Source organism: Sinocyclocheilus rhinocerous, unplaced genomic scaffold (genome assembly GCF_001515625.1).
Source record: "Sinocyclocheilus rhinocerous isolate Xijiao unplaced genomic scaffold, SAMN03320098_v1.1 scaffold839, whole genome shotgun sequence".
Classification (NCBI taxonomy): domain Eukaryota; kingdom Metazoa; phylum Chordata; class Actinopteri; order Cypriniformes; family Cyprinidae; genus Sinocyclocheilus; species Sinocyclocheilus rhinocerous.
Genome location: NW_015652287.1, coordinates 1,841,137 through 1,858,709, shown reverse-complemented (window position 1 = coordinate 1,858,709; position 17,573 = coordinate 1,841,137). Strand labels below are relative to the sequence as shown.

At 36.6% G+C, this 17,573-nt stretch overlaps 1 pseudogene; it reads left to right on the top strand.

The window, feature by feature from the left end:
- Positions 1-17,573, top strand: part of LOC107714415 (sal-like protein 3) — a 42,360-nt pseudogene that overhangs the window by 18,130 nt on the left and 6,657 nt on the right.

Here is a 17,573-nt window from a genome sequence, read left to right as displayed (position 1 = left end):
CGAGGAAGTGACTTAAACTGCATTTCATCGACTGTCCGCTAGAGGCTGGCTGCAAAAGGGAGTCAATCCCATAGACTCCCCATTTTAAAATGCCCAACTTTACAGCAGAAAAAAATATGTTTGCAGCCTGGTACAAAAAGTGGTTTTGGTCTATATAGCTAATTTTGCCCTTCATGACAACTGTGAGGGGGGTGGAATTTTTTTATAAGTCATCTGTTTAAATTATATTAAGCCTTAAAGTTCTGCATAATTAAGGGCGTGGCCACTTGAGTGACAGGTGGATTGCCGCTGCTGTCACCGCAGTCGAGCTAGGTGGGTGTGGTTTCAGCAACCAGCTCCCGCCTCTTTGCCCATTTTCGATTATCCGGGAGTGACGCGCTGCCAAGATGGCGACGGCCCGCTCCGCCCACTTTGAGCTTCAAAAACGCTCTTCAGAAACCTACGGGTGAAGTCACGGACACTACGTCCATGTTTTTATACAGTCTATGGTCGTGCCTCTCTGATCTAAAAACATGGCTGGCCTCTAATTTTTTATATCTCAATGAGAAAAAGACAGAGGTTGTGGTGTTCGGCCCTAGAGGAGCCAGGGATGAAGTAGAGTTTAATTTTGGCCCATTGTCTTTGTATGTCAAAGAACACTTTAAAAACTTGGGTGTTTGTATTTATAGCTCCCTGAAGTTGAACACTCAGATCAATCATGTGGTAAATTCAAGTTGTTGTTTTTTTTTCATTTGAGAAATATGGCCAAGATTAAATGATGTCTGACATTTAAGAGTCTTGAAATTGCAATTCATGCTCTCATATCATCAAGACTTGATTACTGTAATTCGTTATACAAGGGTATTAGTCAAGCATCTATCATGCGGCTGCAGAAGGTTCAAAATGCTGCAGCAAGACTGTTAATGAATATTAAATACATGAACACATTACTCTGTCTTTGATTTCTCTACACTGGCTTCCGGTACAGTATAGGATTGATTTTAAGCTTCTTGTATTAGTGTACAAGTCTTTGCATGGCCTTGCACCTACTTATCTATCAGAGCTGCTAATTGAGTATCAGAGTGGAAGAACATTGAGATCAACAACTCAAAATTTACTTAAAATTCCAAGGACTAAGTTGAGCCAGAAAGGGGATTGTGCGTTTGCGGCAAGAGCGCCAAGACTTTGGAATAGCTTACCTTTACATGTCAGGGACGCTGACTCTGTACATGTTTTCAAAGTACAGCTAACGACATATTTGTTTGCCATGGCGTATTCTTCTTGTTGATAATTTTTGTATTATTATTGTTGTTGTTGTTTTAGGTGATTTTTATTTTCTTTATTTGATTTGTATATTGAGATGATGTAAAGCACATTGGTCAACATGTGTTATTTTAATAGTGCTATATAAATAAAATTGACATTAACATATATTTCAGAAGTAAAGCATTTAGATGGAAGAATTGTGCTTTTTGCTCTTCGTTTTGCACTTTGCAGATGGTCCCTATCCTGCACTTTTACATTATAAGGTCTATCAGTTACAATACCTTAAGGCAGATTAAAATAAATAAAACACATTAGTATTTATTGAAATAAAACATTTATTTCACTCAAAGTTTATCAACATGTGGGTTGTGCAGCACAACAAAATACAATATTAAAACAATGTTATCAAAAATACAACTTTCCATGGAATAAATCAACAATTCCTTTAATACTTGAACACTTAATTTAAAAAAAATTCAACAACTGCTCTTTTAACATACTGTGCAAATTCATCTGCACTCTTAACAGTACCGGTAACATGGTGGATTTCATAATAATAATTCAAAAGTTCATTTTTGAGTGCCGGCAATTTTGGCCTAGCCTTCCCGTCATCAAGTTTCAACAGTACCTTTCGTATGAATTAAAAAAAAACAATCAGCTTCTTGGGGTAGCTGATGTGAAGGGCATACAGTAGCCCAAAAAGCAGCACCAGTGAACTGACCCAGGATTTGGAAGAAATCACAACATCATCTTCAAGGACAATCAGAACATCTAGTGGGTTGAAAGGCAATGTTCCCTCATCCTCCTTAACCGCAATGATGGCAACTGCTGCCTTTTGTGCCTGGTCGATCTCATCTCTCTAAATGCATGGAAATAATCTTTGTTAGAACATGTCTCTACATGTAAACAAAACAAACATACCCTAGTCAGGCCAGACACCATATTTAAATGTTCTTGAATGACAACAAAGTTGTAAAGAAGAGGCATATAGTCTGTTCAATGGTCTGTAATGTTATATATATCTTATTTTGGTAAATTAACATTTTGCAGATTCTGCAAGGTGTATGTAAACTTTTGACCTCAACTGTATGTGTGTGTATATATATATATATACACAAACATGCCAAATCAGTCTTTCATCTTAAGAATAAACATAAAAATATTTTAAATATATTCTCATCATTTTTTCAATCCAATGAAAGCCTAAGCAATCAATATTTTCGAAGCGTCTGTACAGCAAACCATATATAGAGTGGTTTTCTCAAAATTATTAGATGAGACATCTGATGACACATTTTCTACTTAAGGCATAAGAACATAAGAACACATAAGGCATAATCAATGCACATCAAATCTACAGCAAATTAAATATGGTAAATGGAAGCTCAAGCTGACGTTTTGTTCTCATGTCAAGCAAGTGAATCTGAGATTTACCAGTTTACCATATTTGATGTGCTCTATGTATGTGCATTTGAATAAATCATAAATGTATTTTTAACGCTTGATAATAGATTGCCTACACTTTCAATGGACAGACAAAATAAATGGAGAAAGAATTTAAAAATGTTTAAATTTTTGTTCCGAAGATCCAAGTCTTATGGACTTGGAATTGCATGAAGGTGAGTAAAATTAATTATATAATAATGATTTTTAAGAAAACTACCCTTTAAGACTACCTGAATGCTTAACTATTCAGCTTACTATTCCCAAAGCATTCATTTATGCTGATGTCAACTAAAAGGTCAAAATATTGCCAAGTAAATATGAATAACACAGGCCTTATATTTGTCCTACCTTGTGGGTCTTGAAAACTTCTGAGGAGTCTTCCTTCAGATAAAGTGGTAGACCTGCCAGAACAAGAGTTCGAATGACATTGATGTCATCCTTGTCCTGAAAGACAAAATTAGCAATTTAGACTTTAATTAGACTAAAATTGTTCTATTTTTTTGTTTATAATAGAAAAGTCAATGATGACCACAACTTCCATGACTCGACTGGTATTCTTATGAAGCAATGCAATCACTTTGAATGATGAACAGAGTGAAATTAAATAAAAATGGTGGAAATATATATTACATCAAACATCACTGGTTCTTGGGTGTCATGATGTCAGTCATGTGGTGTGTGAGAACCAATGAGGTTTGATGTTGGATTTGTGCTACCTTTTTTTTGTATGGGCTGTGTATGCATGAGTTAATCAGTTTTTTTGAGTTTGTTAAATCAATATGGTCAATGGGAATTCTACTTACTTGTTCATCATAGTCTCTGAACATTTCAGCCATCCGGTTGCCACTGGCACCACCCTTCGCTGCCTTGGCTCTGAAAAGTTTCAGGAGCTGAGGAGTGTGCTTGTCCAGGGCAGTGTAGAATGTATGCTGCAGATTTTGGTTTGTGATTCGATGAAATTCTGCAAGCACCTGCAACAATTATTAGAAAACACAAATTTAAATATATATACATATACACACACACTCACACACACACACATACATGTATATATATATGAAGATTTTATTTGCAAAAACTGATAACTCCGTTTTTTGTTTTGTTTTTTCAAAATGTTTTATTATTTTATCATGTTTGTATTGTTTTATTGTTTTAGTTAGCTGTATTTTTGTTATTTTTTTAACCTAATCAAAATAACCCAACTGCAGTTTGATTGAGAATTGGAATGCACAATGAAAAAACATGATTTTTGAGAATTGTTATAAACGGAGTTATCTGTTTTTGCAAATGACCATGGTAGTACTCTTGCTGTCTATGGAGGGTCTGAAAGCTCTCAGATTTCATCAAAAATATCTTAATTTATGTGTCGAAGATGAACGAATGTCTTATGGGTTTGTAACGACAAGAGGGTGAGTAATTAATGACAGAATTTTCATTTTTGTGTGAACTATCCCTTTAAGCACTACTGAGTGCAGAAATGTGCACAAAGGAATAGTTTACCCAAAAATGAGACTTCTGTCACTGTTTATTTACTTTCATGTTGTTCCAAGCCTGTATCAAAGAAAGTCAATCATTTTTGGGTGAACTACTCGAGTAAAGACAGCAGAAAAAACAAGATTATTAGACTACAAGCAAAAACATATACACAGAAAAAGGATTTAAAATCACTTACTTGTGCTTCCTGAAACAGATCTGGCCATCTTGACATCATTTCCTTAAATGATGGACTGGACTGCACAATTTCTTTTCATCTCAGTGCAAAAGTCTGTTTCATGTGTTGATTTATCTTCATGACATCTTGGTTCTTCTTTTTAAGCTCATCCATCATTTCTAGACGTAAAGCTTCCAAAGCAGGTGCATCTGATCTATGAGGAAAGTTAGGGAGGAAGTTGACCTCAGCTCGTCTAGGGCGTTTAATATTCGCATGGCTATGTTCTGCATCTGGATTGCCCCTGCTCCTTTTGCTCCTTTATTGGACATACAGTCGAATGTAGAAAATGATTAAGTCTGCAATGTTTTAAAAGGCTTGGTCTGGCAGAGCAGACAAATGGGCATAACTTGCATTCCATAAGCATAACGATCTGTTTTGCTTCAAACTAGACGACGTGATGAGCAAATAGCTTCTCTGACATGTTATCATTTAAAAACCAACATTTGCGACAAACTCGCGAATTCCTAATAGTTCATGTAACTTGATTGACAACTTATTTTTTTATGGTCATCGGCTAGCGAAAAAAAGGTTAGCGGGCTTATTCACTACAGCTCCTAACTACTGTAGGCATCAAATGGAAATGTCAGTTAAATCTAAAGTGTCTCGTTCCCTACTCAGGGAACCATGGTTACATAAGTAACCTGAGACGTTCTTTTTAATTAGTTTAACAAAACTCAAATTGAGTTCAGCTGGACACACTTTCCTGTTTATCACACCAAATGGCCAAGCAAAGCGCACGACACTGACAAGGTACGCGATACAGTACGAGACCAAACGCGATTTCAGCACGTCTCCACAGTAAACAAAACAAGCGTTTCCTAGCAACGACAACTGCGCTAAACACTGAGACAAGAAATAAATACACTTACAAGCTGCTTTTAACTTCTGCTGATTGACTGCTTCTCACAAAGACTATTTCTTTACGCTGTTTTGCTGGCGCTTGAACACACTTTCCTGTTTATCCCAACAAATGGCCAAGCAAAGCACACGACACTGACAAGGTACGCGATACAGTACGAGACCAAACGCCATTTAATGCAGCACGTCTCCACAGTAAACAAAACCAAACTAATACAAAAGTAATTTCTTGAAAAATTATATATAAAATAAATTAGAAACCCACCTACTGTTTTTTTTTAATCCTTTTGAATAATTAATTTGTTGTTAGCATAGACATTAACTCGATTAAATAAATTAATTTAACTTAAATCTTATGTATAAAAGTACAGGCATTAATACAAAAGTAATTTCTTGAAAAATTATATATAAAATAAATTAGAAACCCACCTACTGTTTTTTTTTATCCCTTTTGAATATTAATTTGTTGTTAGCCATAGACATTAACTCGATTAAATAAATTTATTTAACTTAAATCATTGGAGTTAAAGTAACACATAAATTATAAATAAGTAATTCATAACTTATTCAGATTGAGTTGTGCTTAATATAATCAGTTATTGAGTTCACTTAACTCTTTTTTATTAAGTTTAAGTAACTTTTTTAAAAATATAAGTTAGATGAACTTATTTTATTTTGTGAATATCACTGTTAGGTTTTACAGTGTATTAATACCTGCTAAACACTACATAATATTCTGCTGCCAAATGCAACCCTAGCTAACCTGTTTCCCAGTAACCCTATTAGTAATTGGACTATTACCAGTAATTCATCTTGCAAACAATTAAACAAAAATAAGCTGGCATTAACAACGATAACATTTGTTTGTTATATAAATGCGGGGCCCCAGGCAATTGCCTGCCTTGCCTGCCCTATTGCTATGCCTCTGCTTACAGATAATATATCATGATGATCACTACGTTTGTGTTACCGAATTGCATCCTGTCAGGAATAACCTGCCCGCGCTGTTTTTAACCTGGTCGTTTTTGATTACTGTCAGTTTAAATGCCGGCGTTGCCAGATATTGTAAAACAAACAAAATAATCTAAAAATAAATAAACCGCAATGAGTCCAAATCTTGAGTTATGGAAATAATATAAAGATATCGCTGTCCCTAAGTTGCAACCTCCCACTTTATTCACTTCCTAAATTAAGTGGATTTTTTTTATTTTTTTATTAATCCATAGACGCTTATAATAAGTGTATCTGGCAACACAATTGAGGCTGAGCCCGCGTCCTCAATCACAACTCACTCAAGGGACGAGGCCATGTAACCTTTTCACGATGATAATAAATATATATTTTAAACCCAAATAATTGCTGAAATACTTCTGCAGCCACCTCATCTACCTCAACCATGCTAATCAGGAACTGTCCTGAACGTAACACTGATCGCGCCTTAACCTGCCTTCCGTTTCCATCATACTCATTCCGTTTCCACTATACTCTCTCACACACCCATACATTCGTCTCTTACATATACATATTTTCTTTAGACATACATGCATTTTCTTCTTACATACATTTTTTAAAATATAATATTAAATGTATACTTTGAATACATTTGCATAAGAGCAAAATGTATAAATGTGTGGATAAAATATATTTATTCATAAAAATGTATGAATCTGTGCATTAAAATATGTGACTATGCCAGCAAAAATATATGTATGTGAAAGGAGAATGTAAGTGTGTCAGTCTGTATTACTCATAAAGGGATGCATAATTCAAATAAACTCAAATAAAGGGAAGCATAATAATGACTAAATAATTATAGAGAAAAAAATATTTTTTAAGATAATAAGATAATGTGTCCTGGTTATCTATCTATGGTCACCTATAGATAGATTAAAATAATAATAATAATTTCATTCCAGTCACTACTGAAAAGAGGAATTAAATCCTCTTCTTCATCTTGCTTTTTTATTTTTTCAAAATGTGTATTCATTTTATAGTAGAATATACAGAGTAATTGAATTTCATATCCACCAATGTCCAATCAAATGAAGACTTAGACATGTTTAACACTGCTTAATAAGTTATTAATTCAGAGTTTTTTTTGTGTGTGTGTGTGTGTGTTTGCGTGTAACATAATTAACAAAAATTCACACCCATCCCAAACTCCAAGTCAAGTACATTACCAGATAATTGTCATGAAGCATGTGATGCATACAAGTGCACAAAATATCTGAATTTATTTGTACAGATTAAAATCTCAGAACAAATGTATGATTTAAACAGTTCAGATATGACTGATATGAATTAGGATTGGTATGACACGTCAACTGTACAGAACATGCAATAACTTTAACATACATTTATTATATAAACACACTGTGTGTGAAAAGATTTTGCAAAAGCATAGATCACACATCTGACAGTACTAATGAAATCTAAAATTTCATGTTAGTGGTAAATCCGAGTGAGACCTGATTTGTACAGATAAAGTGCCCTTGGCTTATATGAAAACAGTGGAAATCAATGACTTGCATTGAATCCCTTATACACTGAACAAAATTATAAACGCAACACTTTTGTCAATACAGTAAACTGCACATTTTAGAGTGGCCTTTTATTGTGGCCAGCCTAAGGCACACCTGTGCAATAATCGTGCTGTCTAATCAGCATCTTGATATGCCACACCTGTGAGGTGGATGGATTATCTCGGCAAAGGAGAAGTGCTCACTAACACAGATTTAGACAGATTTGTGAACAATATTCGAGAGAAATAGGCATTTGGTGTACATAGAAAAAGTCTTAGATCTTTGAGTTCAGCTCATAAAAAATGGGGGCAAAAACAAAAGTGTTTTGCGTTTATAATTTTGTTCAGTGTACATGGCAATATCTACAATTGATAGTCCCAAAATAAATAGATTGCACAAAGACAGATGTTATCTGGCTATACAGAGAAAAGTGGAATGATCAAAATTGGTGGTTAAGATGAACACAATCACGGGAAAGGGTAAAACAGATTTGATTGTGCAAATAATAATAATAATAATAATAATAATAATAATAATAATATATTCATTTGTCCCCCCCCCTCCTTCATTTTCCTGTTCTTCTCAGTCTCAGGTGAAGGACTGGATGATTCAGACAGTGGAAATGAGAGCCGCAGTGGGAGTGAAGAGACCCATGTGTGTGGAAAGTGTTGTGCTGAGTTCTTTAAGTGGTCTGATTTCTGTGAACATCTGAAGACCTGTACCAAGAATCCACTTGTGTTAATTATCAGTGACAATGAAGTGACTTCAGACCAAGCACAGGACTACCCACCTGAGCCATCACCCATGCCCAGCTGCAGCAGTGAGCCAGCAGACAGTGAAGATGTAGTAGAGGAAAGCCACATGCCCACTGAAGATGTTGAAGGAGCAGAGATGATGTTGGACCCGGGTGCTGTCCTGGAGATAGAATATGAGCCCATGGAAGTGGAACTGTCTCCTGAGAAACCCATAAATTCTGAAGATCAAGTTACACTGTCAGAGCCAGACATAAGCCTATCTCAACTTGAAGATCTTAAGCAGTCTTCTTAAAAAGCTTAATATTAGAAAGTCTTTGAAGTAGTTAGCAAATGCTGTAGGTTGGCACTGGTGTATTGTATACAGTAGTGTATATGTGTGTACTAGTGTATGTAGAATACTTTCAGCCGCTTTGGCTTAGACGCAAAAAATATCACAAACAGTTTTATTTATTTATTTATTTATTCATAAAAAGGTAGTCAATGAGTTGCATTTTAAACATTTGTGAGTCTGGGAATTTTATTTGTTTTATGATATGTGTTATATTTTATAAGAACATTTATTTTGGAACGGTGAAGACTGAGAAATGTATTTACTTTGTTCTATACATCTTTTTAATACTGAAAGTTAAATGCATAATCTGGTATAATATAACAGATTATGATATAACAATATAACATCTGGTAGAATATAACAGATGTATGTACTCATCTGGCATAATAACATTTACTTTTCGTTAAAATACTGAATTACATTCAGGAAAAAAATGAATGTAATGAATGAATGAAAAAATGAATAATTTCATCATATAATCTATATCAGTCTGTATTACACATATAAAAACATAAAAATAAAGGAAAAATAATTATGATTAAATAATTATAGGGAAAAAGAGAGGTTTAGTTTGTCTTTGAAATAGACAGTATAGGAATGTGTCATAGTTATCTATAGTTATCTTTTGTTCTCTCTTTAAAAATAGGAAATAAAAAAGAGGAAATAAATCTTCTTCTTATTTTATTTTTTTTTTACAAAATATGTATTCATTTTACAGTAGAATATACAGAGTAATTAATCTTCTAAACATTACTGACTGCTGAGCGATATAAAAAAAAGGAAATAAAAGAAAAAAATCATTTTTTTAATTCCCCAAGGTCTAATCACATGACGATGTTTAACACTGTTTTTTTGTTTTTTTTGTAACATAATTAACAAAAATTCATACCCAACCCAAACTCCCAGTCAAGCACATTACGAGATAATTGCCAGGAAGCATGTGATGCATATAAATGCACAAAATATCTGGCATTGAATTTATTTGTACAGATTAAAATCTCAGAACAAATGTATGATTTAAACAGTTCAGATATGATTAGGTATGAATTAGGGCTTGTATGATACATGTCAACTGTACAGAACATGCAGTAACTTTAACAGCTGTAGTTTGTCAAGAGAAATATATTATATAAACATGTTTGCAAAGCATAGATTCTGCAAAAGCATAGAATACATATCTGACAGTACTAATGAAATCTGAAGATTCATGTTAGTGGTAAATCCAAGTGAGACCTGATTTGTACAGATAAAGTGGCCTTGGCTTATATGAAAACACTGGAAATCAACGACTTGCATTGAATCCCTTATAAATGACAATGTCCACAACTGATAGTCCTAAATTAGATAGATTGCACAAAGACAATTATTAGCTGGCTATACAGAGAAGAGTGGAATTATCAAAATTGGTGGTTAAGATGAACACAAACATGAGAAAGGGTAAAACTGATTTGATTGTGCAAATAATAATAATAATAATTTTTCCCTTCATTTTGCACTTCTTCTCAGTTATAGGTGAAGGACTAGATGATTCAGACAGTGGAAATGAGAGCCGCAGTGGGAGTGAAGAGACCCATGTGTGTGAAAAGTGTTGTGCTGAGTTCTTTAAGTGGACTGATTTCTGTGAACATCTGAAGACCTGTACCAAGAATCCACTTGTGTTAATTATCAGTGACAATGAAGTGACTTCAGACCAAGCACAGGACTACCTACCTGAGCCATCACCCATGCCCAGCTGCAGCAGTGAGCCAGCAGACAGTGAAGATGTAGTAGAGGAAAGCCACATGCCCACTGAAGATGTTGAAGGAGCAGAGATGATGTTGGACCCGGGTGCTGTCCTGGAGATAGAATATGAGCCCATGGAAGTGGAACTGTCTCCTGAGAAACCCATAAATTCTGAAGATCAAGTTACACTGTCAGAGCCAGACATAAGCCTATCTCAACTTGAAGATCTTAAGCAGTCTTCTGGGGCAGGATATACTATACCCAGCACTAATGTCACATTGGAAACACTGCATGGAACCCGTGTGGCTGTGGCTCAGTTCTCTCAGGGTGCCCGGGGAGCACTAGCTGGTGAAGTGTCAACTATGGCCATTCCTATGATCCTTGACCAGCTCATGGCCTTGCAGCAACAACAGCTCCACCAGCTTCAATTGATAGAGCAGATTCGGAGCCAGGTGACGCTAATAAACAAACAAGCCTCCACACAGACAGCTGTCAACCATCAAGTAGACCACAGCATGAATGGTGCCTTAGAAGTAACCTCATCTTCCAACATACCCACAATGCCTGGGCAGCTTCATCTACGTGGCTTCATTACACCACCTGAGCATCAACTTCCAATCAAAGGGCCCTCCGATTTCAATGGACTGGCCTCAGCCTCATTATCTTCAGCTCTGGAGTGAGCCTGTTTTAGTGTTCCTCAGACAGTTGGCCAGCTGGCCAGTTCTGGGATGAAAAACAATATCACAATTAATTCCTTATATCCAACAACCAGTAATGTGGTTCCTTCTCTAATGTCACCATGTTTAGCGTCGACTGGCAGCAGTAGCTGCACCAGTAGTAGCACAGGAACTGGGGGTAAAATAAGTTGTGGTATTTCACTTCCAAAAAACACACTTAGTCCTCTAACACCGAGTCATGGAAGATTGCTAACATCCCCCTCCAGCCTTCCTCTCGTACCTCACAGCTCATCCAGCAGTGTTATCTTCCCTAATCCTCTAGCCAGTATTGCAGCCACAACAAATGCTCTTGATCCTCTTTCCGCCCTAATGAAACACCGCAAAGGAAAGCCCCCAAATGCCTCTTTGTTTGACACCAAACCCAGCTCAGAAGATCCCTTCTTCAAACACAAGTGCAGATTTTGTGCCAAGGTGTTTGGAAGTGACAGTGCCCTGCAAATTCATCTTCGCTCCCATACTGGTGAAAGGCCTTTCAAATGCAACATTTGTGGTAATCGCTTCTCCACAAAGGGTAACTTGAAGGTTCATTTTCAGAGACACAAAGAAAAGTATCCTCAGATTCAAATGAACCCCTATCCAGTTCCTGAGTATCTGGATAATGTTCCAACTAGCTCAGGTATACCTTATGGCATGTCATTGCCCCCAGAAAAACCTGTTACCACATGGCTGGACAGCAAACCTGCTTTGTCTACAATCCCAACATCAATAGCACTGCAGCTCCCTCCAACAATACCCAGTATTATAGGAAGCTATGGGGATTCAAGTAGTTTTACCCCTTTAAGTAGGTCACCTCAAATGCCATCACCCCCATCAAGTGAGTGTGCATCTATGTCTCCTATTCACCTAATTGCTGAGGCTAGCATTGCACAAATGTCCAGTTCACCACAGCCTAGTGTGGCAAGTGACACACCTCCAGTTCTAAAATCTGAAGCCTTTCATCTACCACTCACCTCCACCACCAGGCCTGGAGAAACCAGCATATTGACTACTTCCATACACCAAGTGATTTCTACAACCACAGTTACAACCACAACTAGCACCAGAACACAGATCATAGATTCAGCAAATACTCCCTCTGCTGTCTCTCCTTCATCCCTTCAAATGGTTTCCAGTCAGTTTAAGCCCAAATTTCCTTTTGGTGGCCTCCTGGACTCTATGCAAACATCAGAGACCTCAAAGCTACAGCAGTTGGTGGAAAATATTGATAAAAAGATGACAGACCCCAACCAATGTGTCATCTGTCATCGTGTGCTTAGTTGTCAGAGTGCTCTGAAGATGCATTATCGCATCCATACAGGAGAAAGACCCTTTAAATGTAAAATATGTGGCCGTGCTTTCACAACCAAGGGTAATTTAAAAACACACTTTGGCGTTCACAGATCAAAGCCCCCTCTCCGGGTACAGCACTCTTGTCCCATATGCCAGAAAAAGTTTACTAATGCAGTAGTTCTGCAGCAACACATCCGCATGCATATGGGTGGACAGATTCCTAACACACCCCAGCCTGACAGTGTTCAGGACTTGGACACAAATCTGTCGTTTGATGAAAAGAGCTTAGCTACCGTGAACAACTATGATGACGAGCTAATTGATGGGATGGACCAAGCAATAGAAGATGAAACGGGTATTAAAGAAGGGAATGTGGACCCACCCAAAAAACATTTATACACAGAGATGTCTCCAAGCACTTCACCCCCAACCTCTCTTATATCTAGCATGGTTGCTTTGGAGAATGAAATGAGGCTTTCTGACAGGACAGTTAAAACAACCAATGCCTTCAGCCTTCAGCCTCCAGAAAATGCCAGTGGAATTGATGGGGAAAATGAATACATCTTTAAAAATGAGTCATCTTCCACTGTAGGAGACTTGGAGAACCACAGTGTTGGGAGTCCAGCACAGTCTGAATCATCTGGCTCTATGCAGGCTCTGTCTCCGACGTTTAGTCAGTCTGAGAGTCATCGCTCCAAGTCCCCTACTCAGTCAAATAACTGCAAGGAGGATGCTTTGCATCTTCCTTCAGTGAATGCAACAGTGAAGTCTGAAAAGTCAGATACCCCTTCTCCTGGATCAAAAAACACAGGTGCATTAGATCTCACTGCCACACAGCACACTAGGTCATTTGTCAAAGACGAGAATCACTTCAGTCTGCTGTTCCTGGGAAAAGACAAAGGTAGTATATTTGTAGACATGTGTGTGTGTGTGTGTGTGTGTGCTATATATACACTATCAGTCAAAAGTTTTTGAACAGTAAGATTTTTAATGTTTTTTTAAATTTTTTTTTTTTTAAGAAGTCTCTTCTGCACACCAGGCCTGCATTTATTTGATCCAAAGTACAGCAAAAGCAGTAAAATTTTGAAATATTTGTACTATTTAAAATAACAGTTTTCTATTTGAATATATATTTAAAATGTCACTTATTTCTGTGAATTCAAAGCTGAATTTTTAGCATCATTACTCAATTTACATGTTCCTTCAGAAATCATTCTAATATTCTGATTTGCTGCTCAAAAAAAATAAATAAATAAATTCTGTCATGACAACTCTCGGAGGGATTGGCATGGTAATGTACATGACGATGTTAATGTAGTTGGTCTTGGCGGAATAGATCTGCTACGCTGCTGCGGCAGAGCAAGTACCGAGACTTGCTACTGCCAATACATCCACAACATGCTGCTATGAGCATGTAAGAAATATTGCTGCTGCAAATATAACATACATGAAATAACCCCCCACAAAGCAGGAGACATAGAAGGGACAATACAAACCAAAACAAGAACAAAACACCCCCCAACAAGCAGATCTATCGCCAAGACATATGGACTGCTGCTGCTCCGAAGAGCCATGTGAACCGTATGTATTACTATAAATGTGTGCCTGGGCTCCCATGCCGACCGGCTTAACGCTAGTGGCCTATGACTATGTGAGCCTTGGCTACCACGCCGACCGGCTTAACAATAGTGGCCTATGGCTATGTAAGCCTTGGCTACCACGCCGTATGCACTATGTGTAATGTTTAATTAACAAAATGGATATATGTTGCAATCCGGTAGATAAGACCCAGCACCCACCTGAGCAAATATCGTAATTTAGTCATTTGATAACTGCTGTTACTTCTCCACTTCATCAGTCCCAGCGGCAGCGTAACACCTTGTTAATTCATGTTCGTGCAATGATGAGACGGACAAAGTTAGCAATGCATGCCATTTTATTCTCTCGTGCAGATAAAAAGTTGTCAAAGTTACAGTGCACAAAAACCCCTGGGTGGACTGACCTGATGAACTGAAATAAAAGCAGAATATAAATGTTCTTTCTCCATTTTCTGAATTACACATCACAGCGAGAGCACACGTCGCACGAGCACATTTCTCCGAACTACACTACCCATAAAGCATTTCAATCGGAACTAACTGTTACAGCCATAGCTAGTGATCTTCAGCATCTCCCGCAACACTGTCATTGATATGATTGTGATAAGCGCATGCTTCTGACGCTGCGTGCAGCTGAAATTAACCACACACTCATTACAATGAAAACATCGACCTTAGAAATAACGAACGTGAACACTGGGATAATCGCCGATGTATATGGCGAACCCCCATTGAAATGCATACACAAGAATGCTTATTTCATTTAACCTGTTTCATGTCCGATACTATCGGCGTGTCCTCAGAGCGATTACATATGCTCTAAACTGCGTTTTGCTCCAGCTGTATAAACACAGATGTTAAATGCTGCTGCTAATATGCTTAATATTCGCTCCTGCATACAATGCAAACTGCTAACATGACACTTAGTTTAAACAGACTAGCATGTTTAATTTTTTTTCCGTCGTCCACAACGAGTTCTGTCACATTGGTGACGTTGACCAATAGCAGCACAGAAGCTCTTTCATACACAGGTTTCAAACATGGCGAAACGAAAGAGAGATGATGGTGCTGCTAGGTGGAATTATGAGATGGAGGAAAGGTTCATGGAGCTCTGGTAACAGTACTCCTGCCTGTATGATGTGTCATCGAGGGACTACCACGACAGAACAAAGAAAGAAAAATGCTGGCGAACTATAGCGGAAGCGCTTCAGCAATGTTTACACTCTTGTCAGGAAGTCAGTCGCTAGTTCCGCCTTCTCGATGACATCACGTGCATCGTTAAAGACAGTACGCGATGAATGGTCAGGAAGCAACGTGTAGTCTGACATGTTTCTTGTTCACGACACGACAAGATGTTAGGAGTCAAAATCGTGTAATCTGACACAGTGACTATCGTGACCGACAAAAATATTGTGTAGTCTGAACCCGGCATTAGACCTATCGGACTGCGCCATCTAGAGTTTCATTCCAGAACTCTGTATTTATTATTATTATTATTATTATTATGTTGAAAACAGCTGAGTAAAACTTGGGCTTTTTTTCCAGGTTTCTTTGATGAATAGAAAGTTCAGAAGAACAGCATTTATCTGGATAGAAATCTTTTGTAACATTTTAAATGTCTGTATCATCACTTTGTATCAATGTAAAGCATTTTTGCTAAACAAAAGTATTAATTTCTATAATTTCTCCCTTTTGAATATGCTTTTAAATGGTATAGTGTATAATATAATATAATGTATAGTATAATGTTACAAAAGCTTTTTTATTTCAGATAAATGCTGATCTTTGGATCTTTCCATTCATCAAAGAATTCTGAAAAAAAAAAATAATAATAATAATAATTAATTAAATATTGTAGGTTGGCACTAATGAATTGTATACCATAGTGTAGTGTACACACATTTTAAATAATAATAATAATAATATAATAATAATAATAACATTTCTTAAACAGCAAATCAGCATATTAGAATGGTCATGTAGTAAGACTGGAGTAATGTTGCTAAAAATTTAGCTTTGATCACAGGAATGAAATGCATTAAAAAATATAATCAAATAAAAAGCATATATTTTAAATATAAAAAATATTTCACAATATTACTCCATTTCAGATAAATGCTGTTCTATTCATCATCTGAAAAATTCTACTCTGCTGTTTTCAACATAATAAAAATAGTAAATGTTTTTTTTTAGTAGCAAATCAGAATATTTGAATGATTTCTGATGGATCATGTGACTTGAGTAATGATGCTAAAAATTCAGCTTTGAAATCACAGAAATAAATTACATTTTAAAACATTCAAATAGAAAACAGTTATTTTAAATATAAAAAATATTTCACAATATTACTGCTTTTGCTGTATTTTGGATCACGTAAATGCAGGCTTGGTGAGCAGAAGATAATTCTTAAAAAAAAAAAAAAAACATTAAAAGTATACAATACACAATACAAGTAAATAAAATAAACATTTTCATGTTATTTATTCATTCATTCATTCATTTATTTAGGCTTAAACACTCCCAGTATTATGAGCTCAGAACCAAGCACAGTCAAATTTGACAATGGACACAGTAAACCACCGGCCATGTGTGAGGGGCGCCACTTACCAGCTGGCCCCCAGGTACCTACCACAACCCCTCAGACAACAATAAGCCCCAACCTTACACCAAAGCTGGCACCACCTCCACCTCGGCGGACCCCCAAACAACATAACTGCACCTCTTGTGGGAAGAATTTTTCATCAGCCAGTGCTCTTCAGATCCATGAGCGCACTCACACAGGAGAAAAACCATTTGGTTGTTCCATCTGTGGCAGAGCCTTCACCACAAAGGGAAATCTGAAGGTATGGCTTAAAATACATTTAGCCTATGTGTGTATATTAGTTTATATTTATGGTATTACATATATAAATGTATTTGTTGTTTGCAGTTGTGGACAGTAACAGTAAGTATTTTTACTTTGGTACTATACTCAAGTATATTTTTCCAGTATCTGCACTTTATCAGAATATTTTTATTTTGAGAAGCTTTTATTTTTATTTCACTGCATACCAAAGCATAGTATCATACTTTTTACTCCACTAGATTTCTTAGAACATGTCATTCCTCATTATTTTGAACTGGAGAAATCGTCACACTCTCTGAAACCAAAAGCAGTGTCTGACACATGAACAAGCTGATTCTTTTCAATTAACCTGTTAAATTGGTTCGCAAATCACACTGGGCGATTCATTCACAAATTGAACTGATGCAGCTTTTCTCAAGTCTACAACTCACTGATTCAAATGATATGGTAAAAGCAAGCCTCCAGGCAACAATTCAACGTGATCTCATGATAATTTGTATGTATTTTACGTAAAATGTGGTTCCATAAAACGTA